The sequence below is a fragment of the Triticum dicoccoides genome, chromosome 6A (genome assembly GCF_002162155.2).
Source record: "Triticum dicoccoides isolate Atlit2015 ecotype Zavitan chromosome 6A, WEW_v2.0, whole genome shotgun sequence".
NCBI classification, from domain to species: Eukaryota; Viridiplantae; Streptophyta; class Magnoliopsida; order Poales; family Poaceae; genus Triticum; species Triticum dicoccoides.
In genome coordinates this window covers 24,366,296-24,387,015 of record NC_041390.1, presented here as the reverse complement: position 1 = coordinate 24,387,015, position 20,720 = coordinate 24,366,296, and the positions used below count along the sequence as shown (strand labels likewise).

Sequence of the window (20,720 nt, the reverse complement as noted above, 5' to 3'; positions counted from 1 at the left end):
GCTAGTAGGTGGTCTCTGTATTGGTCTTTTTGCTATTGTTGTTCCTGAACCCTCTTGAGTTTTTGTTGTAGATGTATGGCTTTTGGTAGGTTAGATGTAGGTGTTAGTTTCCCTTGTTTAGGGTCTTCTCAGTGCATCGTATTTAGTGAGTTAGCTCTGCTTTCCATGGTTAGTATGTTGTTCTGGTGCATTTCCATGGTTTTATTTCACTTTAATCCCCATGTGTTCTAGCCGTGTAGGTGTTCCCCTGTGTATTAGCATTGTAGTTTCCATTATTTTGTCAGTGTTAGATCATCTCACTGAATTTCTGTGTGCTAGCTCTGTAGTGCTGACGTATTAGAGTGTAAGCACAGGAATTACAGTGTAATTTAGCCCATAATTATAGTGTATTATACCCTCAGAATTACAGGGTAATTTAGCCCACAATTTCAGCGTAATGTCCATGTTTCTTTTTTGTAATTGCAGTGTAGTTTACCCTAGAATTGCAGTGTAATTTAGCCTAGAATCTTTTTCGTATAATCCCGGTGCTTCACTTTTGTATTTACAGTGTAACTTTTACCAGAATTACAGTGTAACCCTCATGCTTCATTATGTAAGTGCAGTGTAATCTTCCCCCAGAATTACAGTGTAATTTTTCCTAGAATTTTAGTGTAATTTCCATGTTTAGCCTCTGTATTTCTTGATATTTGAGCTTCATTCTTGTTCAGATTTGCTTGAATAATTACAGTGGATTTTATCTCTGACTAGTGTGATTATTCTGTGTAGTTCCTAGGTTATTTTCATTGTAATTCCCTAGTGTGATTATTCATTCCTTCACTATCCCGTGTGTACTAGCACTGTAACAAGCTCTGGTTTGAATTGTTTCTATGCATGCTTTTTTCTGATAGGACTTGTGTTCTTTTATGCTGATAAGTTTGTCTCTGTATTCATGACTTCATCTAAGTTTGCTTGTATTTTCTGTACTTATTCTTTTCAGCTTTTGCTTGAATTACAATGGATTAACTCTTTGAATTACAATGTAATACCTCTTAATTTATCTGTAATATTCCCAAGACTTGCAGTGTAATATATCACTGAATTACATTGTAATATACCGAAAATTCGCATCTGATCCCGAGCACAGCTGGCCCCGAAATCACGCCCGCCCCCTTTCCTCGCGATCTATGCGTTTTCTGTATTTTATCTCGTAGGCAGCAACCGTATTGTGCTAGTATTCCTGGATGGGCCCGACGCATTAATTTGCTGTCCAACAACTCCGCTGGCCCGGGACGGGATAATATTGGATGGATGAGCTTTTTTTCTGAGCCTGCATGTACCGCTTGGTGACGCCCGCAACAAACAGCCACCTACCAGTCGCTGGGTGACTCAAAAAAATAAACATAGTCGCTGGGTACTTAAGAACACCCAGAAGGAATGTCGATACAAGGATGAACTGGGATGCAGGAATGCTGATTCAAAAAAGGAAGAAAGAAAAGAATGCCAATACAAAATCACCTAGAGACAATGATGAACTGGGATGCAGGACAAGTCCACTGCCTTCGGCTCGGCAACACCCACGGACGTGGTCTGATCAACCACGCTTGCAGAACTCAGATCCTGATGCTCGTCCCAGATCGGCGCCATGGCTTTGCTGCACTTTTCTGGAACATATGCGATATGCGGGAAGCGTCTTGCCTCGTTAGAGGGACACGTTGCGTGTTTATATGGCAGGGGCGCACCTCCCTGAATAACAGCGCATACATGAAGTTGTTGGAATTACAAACTTGGAGAAGAAGGGATAAAGGAAGGAGAGTTCGGTTACAGAGGATATGTGAGGATATGTCAACCGAAACTACTTAAACATCTATCCCTATATCTATCTCTACAATGCGTGTTTAACACCCTCCCTTAATCACAACTTCATCAAGTTGAGATTATGCTTGAAGTCTTTAAAACTCCGTGTGGGCAAAGCCTTGGTAAACCCGTCAGCAACTTGATCTCTAGAGTGCACAAACCGAATATCAAGTTGCTTGTTAGCAACCCTTTCTCTGACAAAGTGGAAATCTATCTCTATGTGTTTTGTCCTTGCATGAAACACAGGATTAGCAGATAGATAGGTAGCACCAAGATTATCACACCACAAACATGGGGCCTTGGTGTTTTTCACACCAAGTTCTTTAAGAATAGATTGAACCCGTATAATTTCTGCTGTTGCATTTGCCAATGCTTTGTATTCTGCCTCTGTACTTGATCTAGACACAGTTGCCTGTTTCCTTGCACTCCATGATATTAGGTTAGGACCAAAAAAGACTGCAAAGCCACCAGTGGAGCATCTATCATTCAGACTGCCTGCCCAATCAGAATCAGAGAAGGCACTAACCAAGGTAGATGGTGACTTGCTGAAATTAAGACCAATGCTCAAAGTATTTTTGACATATCGAACTATACGTTTAGCAGCAGTCCAATGAACAGTGGTGGGTGCATGAAGAAACTGACATACTTTGTTGACAGCAAAAGAAATATCAGGCCTTGTCAAAGTTAAGTACTGCAATGCACCGACTAGGCTCCTGTATTTATTGTTGTCCTCTTTGCTTAGAGGTGTACCTTCTGTAAGAGACAGTTTTTCAGAACTTGACAAAGGAGTGGGTGAGGGTTTACAACCTTGCAAGCCAGCCTTTTTACCAAATCAGTGGCATATTTTTCCTGGGAGAGATGAAGTCCATCATCATGTCTCTTCACTTCAATCCCTAGGAAATAATGAAGATTTCCAAGATCCTTAAGAGCAAAATCTGTGCTCAAGTCCTTCAATAATGCAGTTATTGCTTCATCAGATGAACTTGTAACAATAATGCCATCAACATAAATGAAAACAAATATGGATGTGTTCAATTTATTGTAAATGAACAGTGAAGTATCAGACTTGGAAGGAACAAAACCGAGTGTCTGCATTTTATGACAAAAGCGTGAATACCATGCCCTTGGTGCTTGCTTTAACCCATACAGTGTTTTGTCAAGTTTGCATACAAATGAGGGTGCTTGTTCATTTTCAAACCCAGGAGGTTGTTTCATGTATACTTCCTCTTCCAGAACACTATGCAAAAACGCGTTCTGTACGTCTAGCTGCCTGAGACTCCAACCCCTAGACACAGCAATGGACAAAACAAGACGTATGGTTGCAGCTTTAACAACAGGACTAAAGGTGTCCTCATAATCTATTCCATGCCGTTGCTTAAAACCCTTGGCAACAAGTCTTGCCTTGTATCGATCAATGGTTCCATCAGATTTCCTTTTTATTCTGAAGACCCATTTGCAATCAATAAGATTCTTACCTTGCTGTGGAGGGACTAGATGCCATGTGTTATTTTTCTCAAGTGCCAAATATTCTTCCTTCATTGTCTTTTTCCACTTTTCATCATCGAGTGCTTCCTCAAGCGTACTTGGCTCACCTGGTTCACCTGTGGAACAAACTAGGCCATATTTTGTTATATGTTTATAATCAACAGGCTTGATCACACCTTGTTGCAGCCGAGTTTGTCGTTGTGATGGTGCAGCCAGATCTGTGGCCACAGAAGATCCTGGGTCAAGAAGAGGAGTTCTGGGCGCTGCAAGTTCCAAGGCAGATTCGCCTCGTGCTCGCCCCAGATCCTCTGTGGCTTCGCCCCGTGACCCAGATGCTGTAGGCACCGCAGAAGATCTCGGCCTCCCGACCGGCTCGTCAGGAGCACATGATTGCGCGGGCCCGCACGAATCAGCACCGGATTCAACGCCCGTCAGCCGCGTCTCGACGCGCCGCTTGTAGCAGCGCAATTCGTCCGGAAAACGCCTGCCGCTTCGACCACCCGGGCGCTGCCAGGTGTCGAGCGCTAAGTGGATAGGAGCAGGCGCGGGGTCGCCTCCAGCTACGGACAGGCGCGTGGCACGCGCGGAGTCGCTGCCGGTCGCATGAGCGGGCGGACCCGCTGTCGGTTCTGACGCGTTAGCCTGCGCGGATCCCGGCGCAGATTGCCTGCGCTGCTGCTCCTGCAGCAATCCCGAGGCGGATCTAGCGCACTCCGAGGCAGATTTGCTCCCCTCCTCGTGACACATGAAATATGGCATTTGGGGATTGATTTGTGCATCATTTTCTTCTCTGTTTTCACTTCCGTTTTCTCCTGCATCATCACAAAGCTCATGTGCATGGTTAGGAGGGTTAGTCATCATTGGATCATCACAATTATTTTCTCCCCCGTGATCAATGCCGGATAGATGAGGTGGCAAAAGAAGTATTTCTTGACGGAGTCTAGCGCCGGCATTAGGATGAAGATCAGCAAAAGGAAATTTGGTTTCATCAAAGACCACATCTCTAGAGATATACACACGGCCGGTGGAGATGTCCAGGCACTTGACACCTTTATGAAGTGGACTATAGCCAAGAAAAGCACATTGCTTTGAGCGGAACGTGAGTTTACGATTATTGTGGGGACGAAGATTGGGCCAACACGCACAGCCAAACACACGAAGTGACTTGTAGTCAGGTTTGACATGAAGAAGCCTCTCTACTGGAGTCTCATTATTAATAACACGACTAGGAAGCATGTTGATGATGTGGACAGCCGTGAGGAAAGCCTCATCCCAAAACTTGAGGGGCATGGAGGCGCCGGCTAAGAGGGCTAGTCCTACCTCAACAATGTGTCGGTGTTTACGTTCTGCAGAACCGTTTTGTTGGTGAGCGTGAGGGCATGATACATGGTGAGAAATACCAAGATTTTGGAAGAAAGAGTTCAACTTTTCGTACTCCCCCCTAGTCTGATTGAACAGCAATAATCTTGCTGTCAAACTTGCGCTCAACGAGAGCTTGAAAGTTTTGAAAGACTTGAAAGACATCAGATCGTTTCTTAAGAAGATAGATCCAGGAATATTTGTTGTAGTCATCTATAAAGCTCACATAGTAAGTGTGTCGACCAACAGAGCTAGGGGCAGGACCCCAAACATCTGAAAAAATTAATTGCAATGGTTTTGTAGACACACTAGTTGATAGACACTGGTAGAAAAAGGGCCTTTAGTCCCGGTTCGTAAGGGCCTTTAGTCCCGGTTCTGGAACCGGGACTAAAGGGTCTGTACTAATGCCCTGACCCTTTAGTCCCGGTTCAATCCAGAACCGGGACTAAAGGCCCTCCACATGGCCGGTCCACCTTTAGTCCCGGTTGGTAACACCAACTGGTACTAAAGGAAATTTTCTGATTTTTTTTTGAAATTTGTTTTGAATTTTTTTTATTTTCAAATTTCTGAATTATTTTAACCTCTAATATCTAATCACCCCTCATCATCTAACTTCCCGAACGGTCACCCATCCTCTCACTACTCCAGCCTGAGCACGCTTAGCTTCCGGGTTCTATTCTCCCTCGTTTCCAAGTCTGCACTTGTTGTTTTCCTGACAATAGTAAGATGTCAATCCTATTAACCCTAAGGAATTTAGCTTGAGCATGAATTCACATATTTCACTGTTTGAGTTTGAAACTATTGTTCTAAAAAACATTAATTTTTTAGTAACACTAATATTTCTTGAATAAGTAGTTTGACCATTGTTTGACCACAATTTGACCATAGTTTGACCATTTTTGACCAAAATTCAAAAAAGGTGAAATAATTATTTAATAACACTAATATTCTTGAATAATTATTTAGTAACACTAATACTTCTTGAATAAGTAGTTTCACCATAGTTTGACCAAATTTACTGAAAATTTTAAAAAACTGAAATTTGAGCATAACTTTTTTTCCTTTTGGAATTTGAGGATTCTACAAATTTGCAAACAGGCCATAGGCCGTCTCCATCGGATGTAACTTTTCGAGTAGATGATTTTTCATATAAAAAACTTTTTAATCCGAGTTCGTATGCAAAAGTTATGCCCATTTTACAAATTCCAGAGAGATTTTGTAAATAAAGTCGAAATTCATATTTGTAAATTTTTCCAACAACTAGACCACATATCACATGGGAAACTTATCTTATTTTATTTTTATTGACATTTCCATCATTTTCTTTTGTTTTTTTCTAAAACTGAAAAGGCGATCCACCGGGGGGGGGGGGGAGTTTGAAAATGGGACCTTTAGTACCGGTTCGTGCCATGAACCGGTACTAATGCCTCAAAGCCCATTAGTCCCGGTTGGTGGCACCAACCGGGACTAAAGGTCTAACCTTTAGTATCGGTTGGTGCCACCAACCGGGACCAATGGGCATCGCACCCTTTAGTCCCGGTTCGTGGCACGAACCGGGACTAATGCCTTAGCCGCACGAACCGGGATAAATGCACCCATTGGTCCCGGTTCTGGACTGAACCGGGACTAATGGGCTTACCCGGCCTGGACCAAAGCCCCCTTTTCTACTAGTGAGAGGATAGGGTAACTGATGACTCTTAGCACGTTGACATGAATCACAAATTGTTTCAATATTGCGCTCACCAACAAACGGGAGCTTATTTTTGCTAAGCAATCTTTCAACTAAAGAAAAAGAGGCATGGCCTAATCGATCGTGCCATCGGGTTGACGAAAGCTTGGCAACACTGTAGGCTCGTTTATTGAATCTTCGACACTCCGGAAGCAATGGGTAGAGCCCTCGAACGCATCTACCTCGATAAAGCACTTTCTTCGTTGCCTGATCCTTGATCAAAAAGAAAAAAGGATGAAACTCGAGAAAGACATGATTATCAATGGCAATTCTATGAACGGAGAGAAGATTCATACTAGCACTAGGGACATGCAAAAAAAATTTGAGATGAAGGTTGCGATGGGGAGTTTTAATAACTGTATGACCAACGTGACGAATCCTCATACATGCACCATTGGCAGTGTGGATCTGGTCCTTCCCGCGGTATTTCTCCCGCGTGGTCACTTTCTTGAGCTCGCTGGTGATGTGTTCAGTGGCCCCACTGTCGATGTACCAATTGGTCTCGACGCCGTAGGAGCCTCCGCAGCTGCAGCAACTTTGTCCTCGTCTTGGGAGTCGTAGTCATGTTCATCGTAGCGGGACCAGCAGTCTTTGGACATGTGCCCAAGCTTGCCACAGATCTGACAGCGAGGGGCATCCAGATGAGACCTGGTGGAGCTGCCGCCACGACGAGGTTTGGAGTTGGGGGAGCGGCCGCCGCGGGAGTTGGAGGAGCCACCACCGTTGATGTTGCCTCCAGGCCGCCCTTTGGTGCGGGGAGAGCCAAGACCACGACCACGACTGCGAGATGCGGCGTTGGCCGAGGACTTGAAGCCGCCGGAGGAGCCATGAAATTGGGCCATACGCTGATCGAAGTTGCTTAGTATGGCATAGAGCTCATCGAGGGTGACACGCATGACGCGGGCGTCGAGGGCGGAGACAAGCGGCTGGTAGTCGGCGTCCAGCCCATGGAGGATGTACGAGATCAACTCGTCGTCCTGGATGGGTTTTCCTGCGGCGGCGAGCTCATCAGCGAGGCCGCGGAGGGAGGCAAAGTAGGAGGCAATGGAATGGTTGCCCTTCTGCGCGTTGATGAGCGCAGTTCGGATGTTGTTGACGCGGCTGAGGGATTGGGACGAGAACATGCCCGCCAGAGCCAACCAAAGTTCACGCGCCATGGTGATCGCGGTGACCGCGACCAGGACCTCCCTGGACAGCGTACTCAGCAAATAGCCAAGCACCTGTTGGTCCTCCCTGACCCAAAGTGGGTGGAGAGGGTTGGGCTCAGAAGTCTCCTTGCCGTCTTTGTCCTTGGTGACGTGGAGTCTGGCCGGTTCTGGCGAGGTGCCGTCGACGTAGCCGAAGACACCGGCGCCCCGCAGGTGGGGTGTGACCTGCGTGCGCCAGAGCACGTAATTCGTGCGGTTGAGCTTCTCGGTGACCTGGCCGTGGAGGCTAGGTTGGGAGGCGCCGGATGAAGACATGGCTATGGCACTAGATGGAATCGGGATAGCTAGATGGAGAGAGGAAGGGCTCTGATTACCATGTGCGATATGCGGGAAGCGTCTTGCCTCGTTAGAGGGACGTTGCGTGTTTATATGGCAGGGGCGCACCTCCCTGAATAACAGCGCATACATGAAGTTGTTGGGATTACAAACTTGGAGAAGAAGGGATAAAGGAAGGAGAGTTTGGTTACAGAGGATACGTGAGGACATGTCAACCGAAACTACTTAAACATCTATCCCTATATCTATCTCTACAATGCGTGTTTAACAGAACAGAGCAGCAACTGCTGCCGCAGACCCTACCACTTCAACTTCCTAAGGAGGCCGCGTCCTGCCGGCACCCCTGTTTTTGAAATTTGAATTCACGAGGCGCATATGTGCGTCTAGCTGGACAAACAAGCGCAGACACATCACAGAGCTCCATGTAAATTAATTCCAGCATCACCGCCGGTACAAGATGATTCAAGCTCACTGAATTTTAGACCACCAGACAATAATATGGGTACAGCGAAATGATAACAGCAAAGTGTAGTTGGTAAAAAATTAGATCACCCATTCGTATTTGTCAGCAGTTGATATCAGTGTCAAGGAAACCAACTACCACATGAAAACGGCTCAGCATCGTTTGAAATGCAACTAGTTTACACTCAGGAGGAACAAAGCATGGTATCAAACTATAAATCACGCACTAGAAAATCCTCGAAAACATGCTTGTCGGAAGTCTTTAAGATACATTGGCACCAAGCGGCCTGGTTTACGAGGTGCGACAGCGGCCTACAATGGCACAATTCTTGGAGGTTGCAGGCTTGCAAGGCTGCTTTGGCACATCAATGGATGGGCAGGTGGTCTTCTTATGACCTGTTAGTTTGGAGATGCTGCAGAACCTCGTCCACTTGGTCGACCCCTCATATGGCACCTTTTCTCTGCTTGAGCATGGTCACCCGGCACCATGTTTCTTGCTCGAAGCCAACAGTCCAGCGAATGCATCCCAATTGCCAGAAAGGGTCATGCTGTTCTCATTGTCAAACATTTCTCCCTCGACGTTGATGATTGCACCCGCCGATCCAATGCTATTCGATTTGACTCAGCTGCTTGCCTGCCCTCAAAGCCTAGCCCATCCCTTGATTCAGCCAGCGATAATGCCTCCATGATTATTTCCTTCACGCCGTAATCCATCACCTGAAAACATGAGCGAGGATAAGTGCGATTAGTTAAACCAAAATCACAGACAGCAAACTAGTGATGATGATCGCAAACAGAAATACCTTCAAAGCATGGCAGCACAGCATCCTCATGTGGGCAAATTATCTGCACTCACATTCAAACAACTTGCCATCATCTGACATGGTCACCTTGTATACCACCTTGCTCCACTTCTCACGTTTTTCGGCGTCATTGTGCCTTGCAATGTATTTCTTCTACCTCCTCCACCTGGTAAGCCCCATCCTAGAAAAGGTTCTCACCAAATTGTTCAAACATTTTCCTCTTGTAAACCTTACTCATGTCTCTCAATCACAACGTTTGTCCTCATTAGGGCACCGCTCTGTAATGCACAAAAGAAATACACCTTTAGCATCTCAGACCACATATATGTGTACACACTGGAAACTCTCGACTTGCTCGTCACGCATCAAGACACCAGCTAGGATAACGCTCTGGAAGTGATTACACCAACTAACAACCCAAAAGGCATGTCATACAGATTAGTCCGATACGTTATGTTGAATGTGATGACATCACCGAAAAATTTGTACTGCACTTGTTGTATCCATTTGTCCGCATCAGCTTCTTGATTCTGCTATCCTCATCCCCTTGGAAAACTCTAGGTCGTTATGCTGTACATTTTTGAACACGCAAGACTACAAGAGTCTTGTTCATATGATCGTTAGCCTGGTCCCGCCTTATTTGGCCACAAAGATTCCGGAGTAACCCCTTTGTGAAGGGCACATTCTGAGATGAACCGAAGAAGTTGCCAACTATGTTGTACACCTTGGTGAGGTTCACATTGTTCCTCCTAAGCTGGTTCACCTAATCTTTTGCGTACCCATATATTTGGCTTTGCGATGGCCAATGAACCTTTTCACCGCAAGCAAGGGATAATGAACGGTTGTGGCTTTGCCCGGTGCTCAGTGATGAAACCATCCATTGTCCGTAACTCTAAGAAATCTGATCATTACAGGGCACTTGCATTAGCAATACTGGTTGTTACTGCTCGGGCTACCCTGCAAATGAAAATAATTTTTTGTTCATATGGCCACAAAAATTAGGAGGGCAGCCAGCTGATACTAGTAATCATAGCTTCAGACTTGTATTGTCATACACAAATACTCCCTTCGTTCCTAAATATAGGTCTTTTTAGAGATTTCAATAAGTGACTACATACGAAGCAAAATAAGTGAATCTAGACTCTAAAATATATCTATATACATCCGTTTGTGGTTGTCCATTTGAAATCACTAAAAAGACTTATATTTAGGAACGGAGGGAGTATGTGACAATGACATCACTTGCAAGAATCAAAACCATACCGTCAGACAGAACACTAATTTTAGTTTTTACCTTCTGGTCCACACCGACGCCTCTGGGGTTCACCTTCCCGGTCGATTCCACGGACTGGGTTGTCGACTCCGCCGGAATTCCCGCGCTCAGCAGCGCCGCCGTGGTGTCCAACCACAACCGCGCATGAGGAGTGGGCTTCGGTCGTGTCCGCCGGCACGACACCCCTCATCACCAACGGATCTGGCCCCGCGACCACCTCCCTGAGTCAACAAATCGAAGGAGCGTTTTCGCCATAGCCCGCTCGTGCATATGCAGAACGAAAAGAAGAGAAGAATACGAGGGAGCAATTACCTGTCAACTGGATCCAGCAGAAACTCGAGTCCGTTGTCGAGCAGGCGAGGCAGGCCAGAACCATCGCCCATGCTGCTCGCCGCCGCCATTTTTTCACGACGAGCTGGGAGGAGGGAATGGAAAAACGTCGAACTGACGAGGGGGCCGAGATATTTTAGATGCCCCACAGGGCCACACTACCGTCTGGCAATAATTACTGAATCATGACGGCGCTGCCTTTCACTCTCGTGGCCGTCACTCTGATTTCTAAAACGCGACGCGGGGACGACCGTATACCACTGTTCCACATCGTATTTCGGCAGTCGACCCCTTTTCCTGAAACGCGGATCTGTTGTGACGGGCCCACTAGCTCAGATCCCTAGAGGTGGACCTACGACCAGGATTAAGTGTGCAGATGGCCCCGCTCTCAGTTACGCCGCTCTCGTAATATACTCCAGATTTATGCTATAATATCTCTCAAAATTACATTGTAATCTAGCTCTGAATTGTACAATGTAAATTTCTGCGCTTTTTACACTGTAATTCCTGTGATTTTTCTTTGTTTGCCTCACAGTTTCACTGTATTATGACTGATTTTTACACTGTAATTCATCTAATTCTCACACTATAATTCGTCTGATTCTCACACTGTAATTCTACCCTAGAGTTACAATTTATTCCCTTTGGTTTTGCCCTGTAATTTTCAGCTTTCATTTTGCACTGTATTATGATTGGGATGCAAGTTGAACGACGGTCCTGGGAATCGCCAGCTGTTTCTTGATTTTGTTCTTTTTCTTTGTCAGGTGCTTTGTGGTCCAGGAAAGGGAAAAGGAGCGTGGGCGACAGGTTCAAGAGGGTTTTGTGATAGTTGCATGGTTTTGTTTTGGTTAAGTTAGAACTGGGTCAGATTTTTAGCTGCCCGATCCATTTTTTTAGAAATGCAAACATACAATTGTTGATGGTATTGGGATATACAGGTGTCAACACTTATTTATGATCTGCCCATTACCGTCTCCCCCGTGTGTGTCGTTTCCTTTTCCTTTTCTTCCTTTTGACACTTTCCTCATTTCATTTGGGTGGTACGTGTTAGACATGTACCGTGTTGGGTATAGTGTTCGGTATAGATTGGAGTCATGTACGTAGAAGATTGAGTTAGTTAGTTAGGAGTCCTCTCTTATCTCTCTATCTCTCTATCTCCCGTGTGTGTCCTTTCTTGATTTTGTTTTTTTTCTTTGTCAGGTGCTTTGTGGTCCAGGAAAGGGAAAAGGAGCGTGGGCCACAGGTTCAAGAGGGTTTTGTGATAGTTGCATGGTTTTGTTTTGGTTAAGTTAGAACTGGGTCAGATTTTTAGCTGCCCGATCCATTTTTTTAGAAATGCAAACATACAATTGTTGATGGTATTGGGATATACAGGTGTCAACACTTATTTATGATCTGCCCATTACCGTCTCCCCCGTGTGTGTCGTTTCCTTTTCCTTTTCTTCCTTTTGACACTTTCCTCATTTCATTTGGGTGGTACGTGTTAGACATGTACCGTGTTGGGTATAGTGTTCGGTATAGATTGGAGTCATGTACGTAGAAGATTGAGTTAGTTAGTTAGGAGTCCTCTCTTATCTCTCTATCTCTCTATCTCCCGTGTGTGTCCTTTCTTGATTTTGTTTTTTTTCTTTGTCAGGTGCTTTGTGGTCCAGGAAAGGGAAAAGGAGCGTGGGCGACAGGTTCAAGAGGGTTTTGTGATAGTTGCATGGTTTTGTTTTGGTTAAGTTAGAACTGGGTCAGATTTTTAGCTGCCCGATCCATTTTTTTAGAAATGCAAACATACAATTGTTGATGGTATTGGGATATACAGGTGTCAACACTTATTTATGATCTGCCCATTACCGTCTCCCCCGTGTGTGTCGTTTCCTTTTCCTTTTCTTCCTTTTGACACTTTCCTCATTTCATTTGGGTGGTACGTGTTAGACATGTACCGTGTTGGGTATAGTGTTCGGTATAGATTGGAGTCATGTACGTAGAAGATTGAGTTAGTTAGTTAGGAGTCCTCTCTTATCTCTCTATCTCTCTATCTCCCGTGTGTGTCCTTTCTTGATTTTGTTTTTTTTCTTTGTCAGGTGCTTTGTGGTCCAGGAAAGGGAAAAGGAGCGTGGGCCACAGGTTCAAGAGGGTTTTGTGATAGTTGCATGGTTTTGTTTTGGTTAAGTTAGAACTGGGTCAGATTTTTAGCTGCCCGATCCATTTTTTTAGAAATGCAAACATACAATTGTTGATGGTATTGGGATATACAGGTGTCAACACTTATTTATGATCTGCCCATTACCGTCTCCCCCGTGTGTGTCGTTTCCTTTTCCTTTTCTTCCTTTTGACACTTTCCTCATTTCATTTGGGTGGTACGTGTTAGACATGTAACATGTTGGGTATAGTGTTCGGTATAGATTGGAGTCATGTACGTAGAAGATTGAGTTAGTTAGTTAGGAGTCCTCTCTTATCTCTCTATCTCTCTATCTCCCGTGTGTGTCCTTTCTTGATTTTGTTCTTTTTCTTTGTCAGGTGCTTTGTGGTCCAGGAAAGGGAAAAGGAGCGTGGGCGACAGGTTCAAGAGGGTTTTGTGATAGTTGCATGGTTTTGTTTTGGTTAAGTTAGAACTGGGTCAGATTTTTAGCTGCCCGATCCATTTTTTTAGAAATGCAAACATACAATTGTTGATGGTATTGGGATATACAGGTGTCAACACTTATTTATGATCTGCCCATTACCGTCTCCCCCGTGTGTGTCGTTTCCTTTTCCTTTTCTTCCTTTTGACACTTTCCTCATTTCATTTGGGTGGTACGTGTTAGACATGTAACATGTTGGGTATAGTGTTCGGTATAGATTGGAGTCATGTACGTAGAAGATTGAGTTAGTTAGTTAGGAGTCCTCTCTTATCTCTCTATCTCTCTATCTCATGTAACCTCCCGTGTAATCCTCTCTATGGTTAGCCATAGGCTGCCGCACCTTGTACTGAACCCTCCCAATCAATAAATACATCACGGGTCTCCTTGTATGGAGATTGAGACGCTTCATCATAATTTGACATGGTATTCAGAGCATGCCTCTTCCATCTCATCTAGCATATCATCTTCAACCTCCCACCCACTCATAGCATCCCTGTTCATCTTCCACCTTCTCACCGCCGCCATCCATCATGTCCACGTCCACTGCCCAAATTTCCTCTGGCCTAAACTACAACACCTCCGAGCCGCTCACCCGTACGAACTATGTTCTCTGGAGAGTGCAAGCGCAATCCTAGATACTGGGCGCTGGCTTGTATGGCTATATCGATCGAACCATCCAGGAGCCTCCCAAAACAATCACAACCAAAGATAAAGAGGGCAAGGACCAGGTCGCCTCCAACCCTGACTATGCCCCCTGGCTAGTCCAGGACCAGCAAACCGTCGCTTATCTCCTCCGAAATCTCTCCAAGGAGGTTCTCTTTCAGGTTGCCTCACTTGAAACCTCTCACGCGATCTGGACTGCTCTTGCATATATGTTTGCAGTTGTCTCATTATCACGTGCCAACAATCTTCGCGCCGCTCTCACCAATGCCCAGAAGGGTTCGCTGTCGGCCTCGGCATACTTCGGCCACATGCGCTCCCTCTCCGATGAACTCGCGGCGGCGGGCAGACCTCTCGGGGAGGGGGAGCTCATCTCCTTCATCATCGCAGGCCTTGACATGGACTACCAACCGATCATATCGGCACTGGACGTTCGCGTTGAACCCATCACAGTCGACGCCCTCTTCTCCATGGTGGACAACTTCGACCAGAGGGTCGAGATGTTCCACGGGAACGGCGCCGGGGGCTTCAAATCCTCGGCCAACCTCGCCTCTCGAGGGCGCGGCGGCGGCAAGGGCTCCTACCACAACCAGAAGGGCGGTGGTGGCTCGCGTGGTGGCTACGGTGCTAGCAGCGGTGGTGGCGACTACAATCCTGGCGGCGGCGGCTCTGCCGCTGGACACGGTGCCGGAAACGGTGGCGGTCATCATGGCGGATACCCTGGTGGTGGCGGCGGCTACTATCAGGGGGTGGTGGCGGCGGCCACTACCAACAGCACCCTGGCGGCAACAACAGGCGGGCTCCTCCTAACAGAGGGAGAGACTTCCAGGGCTATGAAGGTTATGAGGGTAAATGTCAAATATGAAAAAAAAACTAATCATCTTGCTCGAGATTGTGCTTGGCGTTACGCTGAGAAGAACTCTCAGCCTAAGAAAGTTGCAGCTGCCGCCGATGCCTCGTATGGTGTCGATACAAATTGGTACATGGACACAGGGGCAACAAACCACATCATGGGAGAATTGGAGAAATTAACCATGCATGAAAAGTACCATGGCAATGATCAAGTTTACACCGCTGCAAACGGTGCAGGTATGGAAATTAGTCATATTGGTAAATCACTTATCAGAACCCCACACAAAAATCTTGAGCTAAACGGAATCCTGCATGTCCCAAATGCTTCCAAAACTTTGCTATCTGTTCATAAAATTTCTCTTGACAACAATGTTTTTCTGGAATTTCACCCGTTCTTCTTTTTAATCAAGGATCAGGTCAGGAAGAGGGTTCTCCATAGGGGTGTCTGTGTGCAAGGGCTCTATGCTTTGCTTCCTCAATATTGTCAGCTCAATAAACAAGTGTACGGTGCCATCAAGATCTCTGCTGAAAGGTGGCATAGTCGTTTAGGTCATCCTTCTTTTGCCACTGTTCATCAAATTCTTAGTAGAAATAAACTCCCAGTTGTTGGTGAGCGAGACTCTGAAACTATTTGTGATTCATGTCAACGAGCAAAAAGTCATCAATTGCCTTATCCTGTATCAACTAGTGTGTCAACCAAACCTTTGCAACTGATTTTTTCTGATGTATGGGGTCCAGCACCCACTTCTGTTGGTAGACATTCCTATTACGTTAGTTTCATTGATGACTATAGCAAATATACGTGGATCTATCTTCTTAAGAAACGTACTGATGTGTTTCAAGTCTTTCACAACTTTCCAGCACTCGTTGAACGAAAGTTTAATAGCAAAATTATTGTTGTGCAGTCAGACTGGGGTGGTGAGTATGAAAAACTCAACTCCTTTCAAAAGATTGGAATCTCTCATCACGTTTCATGCCCTCATGCTCACCAGCAAAACGGCTCTGCCGAGCGCAAGCACAGACACATTGTTGAAGTAGGTCTAGCCATCCTAGCTTCAGCTTTCATGCCATTAAAATTCTGGGATGAAGCCTTTCTTACCGCCGTTCACCTCATTAATATGTGGCCTAGTCGAGTCATTTCCAATGAAACTCCAACTGAACGGCTTTTGCATGTCACACCGGATTACACCACTCTTCGAGTCTTTGGTTGTGCCTGTTGGCCCAACCTTTGACCCTACAACAACCGTAAGCTTATGTATCGCTCCAAACAGTGCGTGTTCCTTGGCTATAGTACACAACACAAGGGTGTTAAATGTCTTGATGTGTCCACCGGTTGTGTTTACATATCTCGTGATGTCGTTTTTGATGAGACACAATTTCCTTTCGCTAAACTTCATCCAAACGTCGGCGCTCTTCTTAGAAAGGAAATCCTCCTCCTTCCTCCTCACCTTTCCGGAGTTGATCGTGTGGGTCATGATACTAGTGATGAATCAATTTTGACTAATTCTCCTGACATACCCTCTGAGTTTTCTAATACAGGGCGCCACAACAGTGCAACTTCTGGTACAGATGATGGTGTTTTTATTCCTAATATTGCACCCCGGGCTGTTACAGCTGATCCCACCAGATCCTCCTCAGAATCGGTGTGTCAGGCCGCGCCCGCATGGACTGAATCAGCGATGGGATCCGCGCCTCCGAATCAGCACCCCTCCGATCCTGCCACGCGGTCGACCGCGCCCGAGCTGGTCCCCTCAGGTGCGACCCGCCCATCGCCTTCGGGAGACACTCCGACAGAGCGCTACGCATCCACCCCGCTGGTTTATTCCAGGCGGGCCTTGTCATCCACTATACCGCATGCAGCCGGGCCAGGTGGGCCTGGTGCGTGTTCCGAGTCTGCTCCGGTCGGGCGCCCTGGATCTTCTGTGTGTCCTGGGTTGTCCTCATCATCATCTCCCGCCGCAGAAGATCCGGTGTTTGCCTCGTCACCAGCTGGGCCCCCTGCCTCGGGATCGTTGGATCCTTCTGTTCAGGCATAGGCCGCCTCTCCTGGATCGTCTGTGGCTGTGCCAGCGCCCCCTTCACCACCCCGTACACGCCTTCGAGATGGTACAATTCAACCGGTTCATTACAAAACTAAGTTTGGTTTGGCCATGTCATCTGTTTCTGCAGAAGAGCCACGCACTGTCTCCGCTGCACTTGCTGATCCGAAGTGGGCCAAAGCCATGCATGAGAAATTTTGTGCCCTTCAGCAAAACCACATTGTTGGAAATATGCCCTAGAGGCAATAATAAATTAGTTATTATTATATTATATTTCATTGGTCATGATAATCGTTTATTATCCATGCTAGAATTGTATTGATAGGAAACTCAGATACATATGTGGATACATAGACAACACCATGTCCCTAGTAAGCCTCTAGTTGACTAGCTCGTTGATCAATAGATGGTTACGGTTTCCTGACCATGGACATTGGATGTCGTTGATAACGGGATCACATCATTAGGAGAATGATGTGATGGACAAGACCCAATCCTAAGCCTAGCACAAAGATCGTGCAGTTCGTATGCTAAAGCTTTTCTAATGTCAAGTATCATTTCCTTAGACCATGAGATTGTGCAACTCCCGGATACCGTAGGAATGCTTTGGGTGTACCAAATGTCACAACGTAATTGGGTGGCTATAAAGGTTCACTACAGGTATCTCCGAAAGTGTCTGTTGGGTTGGCACGAATCAAGACTGGGATTTGTCACTCCGTGTAAACGGAGAGGTATCTCTGGGCCCACTCGGTAGGACATCATCATAATGTGAACAATGTGATCAAGGAGTTGATCACGGGATGATGTGTTACGGAACGAGTAAAGAGACTTGCCGGTAACGAGATTGAACAAGGTATCGGGGTACCGACGATCGAATCTCGGGCAAGTATCATACCGATGGACAAAGGGAATTGTATACGGGATTGATTGAATCCTTGACATCGTGGTTCATCCGATGAGATCATCGTGGAGCATGTGGGAGCCAACATGGGTATCCAGATCCCGCTGTTGGTTATTGACCGGAGAGTTGTCTCGGCCATGTCTGCATGACTCCCGAGCCCGTAGGGTCTACACACTTAAGGTTCGATGATGCTAGGGTTATAGGGAAAGTATGTACGCGGTTACCGAATGTTGTTCAGAGTCCAGGATGAGATTGCGGACGTCACGAGGAGTTCCGGAATGGTCCGGAGGTAAAGATTGATATATAGGAAGTATGATTTTGGCCATCGGAAGTGTTTCGGGCATCACCGGTAGTGTACCGGGACCACCGGAGTGGTCCGGGGGTCCACCAGGTGGGGCCACCAGCCCCGGAGGCCTACATGGGCAAATAGTGGGAAGGGACCAGCCCCTAGGTGGGCTGGGGCGCCTCCCACCAAGGCCCAAGGCGCCTCCAAGAGGGGAAAAGGGCAAACCCTAGGGCAGATGGGCCCTAAGGCCCACCCTAGGTGCGCCTCCCCCTCTCCCCCTTGTGGCCGCCACCCTAGATGGGATCAAGGGCTGCCGCACCCCTTGGGGTGGGAACCCTAGGTGGGGGCGCAGCCCTCCCTCTCCCCCTATATATAGTGGAGGCAAAGGGGCAGCCCAACATACGATTCAATCTCCCTGTTGGCGCAGCCCTACCCCTCTCCCTCCTCGTCTCTCGTAGTGCTTGGCGAAGCCCTGCTGGAGTCCCGCGCTCCTCCACCACCACCACGCCGTCGTGCTGCTGCTGGACGGAGTCTTCCCCAACCTCTCCTTCTCCCCTTGCTGGATCAAGGCGTGGGAGACGTCACCAGGCTGCACGTGTGTTGAACGCAGAGGTGCCGTCCGTTCGGCACTAGGATCATCGGTGATTTGGATCACGACGAGTACGACTTCATCAACCCGTTCACTTGAATGCTTCCGCTTAGCGATCTACAAGGGTATGTAGATGCACTCTCCTTCCCCTCTTTGCTTGATTACTCCATATGTTGATCTTGGTGATGCGTAGAAAATTTTGAATTTCTGCTACATTCCCCAACAGCGGTATCAGAGCCAGGTTTATGCGTAGTTTTTATGCATGAGTAGAACACAAAGCAGTTGTGGGCGTCGATATTGCCAATTTGCTTGCCATTACTAGTCTTATCTTGATTCGGCGGCATCGTGGGATGAAGCGGCCCGGACCGACCTTACACGTACGCTTACGTGAGACTGGTTCCATCGATTGACATGCACTAGTTGCATAAGGTGGCTAGCGGGTGTCTGTCTCTCCCACTTTAGTCGGATCGGATTCGATGAAAAGGGTCCTTATGAAGGGTAAATAGAAATTGGCATATCACATTGTGGTTTTGGCGTAGGTAAGAAATGTTCTTGCTAGAAACCTTTAGCAGCCACGTAAAAACTTGCAACAACAATTAAAGGATGTCTAACTTGTTTTTGCAGCATATGCCTTGTGATGTGATATGGCCAAAAGGATGTGATGAATGATATATGTGATGTATGAGATTGATCATGTTCTTGTAATAGGAATTACAACTTGCATGTCGATGAGTATGACAACCGGCAGGAGCCATAGGAGTTGTCTTAATTTATTTATGACCTGCGTGTCAACATAAACGTCATGTAATTACTTTACTTTATTGCTAAAGCGTTAGCCATAGTAGTAGAAGTAATAGATGACGAGACAACTTCAAGAAGACACGATGATGGAGATCATGGTGTCATACCAGTGACAACAATGATCATGGAGCCCCGAAGATGGATATCAAAAGGAGCAAAATGATATTGGCCATATCATGTCACTATTTGATTGCATGTGATGTTTATCATGTTTTACATCTTATTTTCTTAGAACGACGGTAGCTTAAATAAGATGATCCCTCACTAAAATTTCAAGAAAAGTGTTCCACCTAACTATGCACCATTGCGAAGGTTCGTTGTTTCGAAGCACCACGTGATGATCGGGTGTGATAGATTCTAATGTTCGAATACAACAGGTGTTGACGAGCCTAGCATGTACAGACATGGCCTCGGGACACATGCGAAACACTTAGGTTGACTTGGCGAGCCTAGCATGTACAGACATGGCCTCAGAACATGGAAGACCGAAAGGTCGAACATGAGTCGTATAGAAGATACGATCAACATGAGATGTTCATCGTTGTTGACTAGTCCGTCTCACGTGATGATCGGACACGGCCTAGTCGATTCGGATCATATTTCACTTAAATGACTAGAGGGGTGTCTATCTGAGTGGGAGTTCGTTAAATAATTTGATTAGATGAACTCAATTATCATGAGCATAGTCTAAATTGTCTTTGAAAATATGTTGTAGAAAAATAGCTCACGTTGTAGCTCCCTGTTTCAATATGTTCCTAGAGAAAGATTAAGTTGAAAGATATTGTAAGCAATGATGCGGACTAGGTCCGTAGTCCGAGGAGTGTCCTCACTGCTACACAGAAGGCTTACATCTTTGATGCACCGCTCATGTGCAAACCCCTACAACGTCGTCTGTGGATGTTGTGAACACCTGACAGACACATCCTGATGACTACTTGATAGTTTAGTGCACCATACTTTACGGCTTAGAATCGGGATTCCAATGACGTTTTGAACGCCATAGAACATATGAGATGTTCCAAGAGCTGAAATTGGGATTTCAGGCTCATGCCCGTGTTGAGAGGTATGAGACCTCTGACAAGTTCTTTTGCCAACAAGATGGAGGAGAATAGCTCAGCTAGTGAGCATGTGCTTAGAATGTCTGGGTGCTACAATCACTTAAATCAAGTGGGAGTTAAACTTCCAGATAAGGTAGTGATTGATAGAGTTCTCTAGCCACTAT

The 20,720-nt window shown here is 46.2% G+C and overlaps 1 pseudogene; it reads right to left on the bottom strand.

Moving 5' to 3' along the window:
- Window positions 1-7,253: 7,253 nt before the first annotated feature.
- LOC119319804 lies at window positions 7,254-7,392 on the bottom strand (annotated as a pseudogene).
- Between the last annotated feature and the right edge of the window lie 13,328 nt (window positions 7,393-20,720).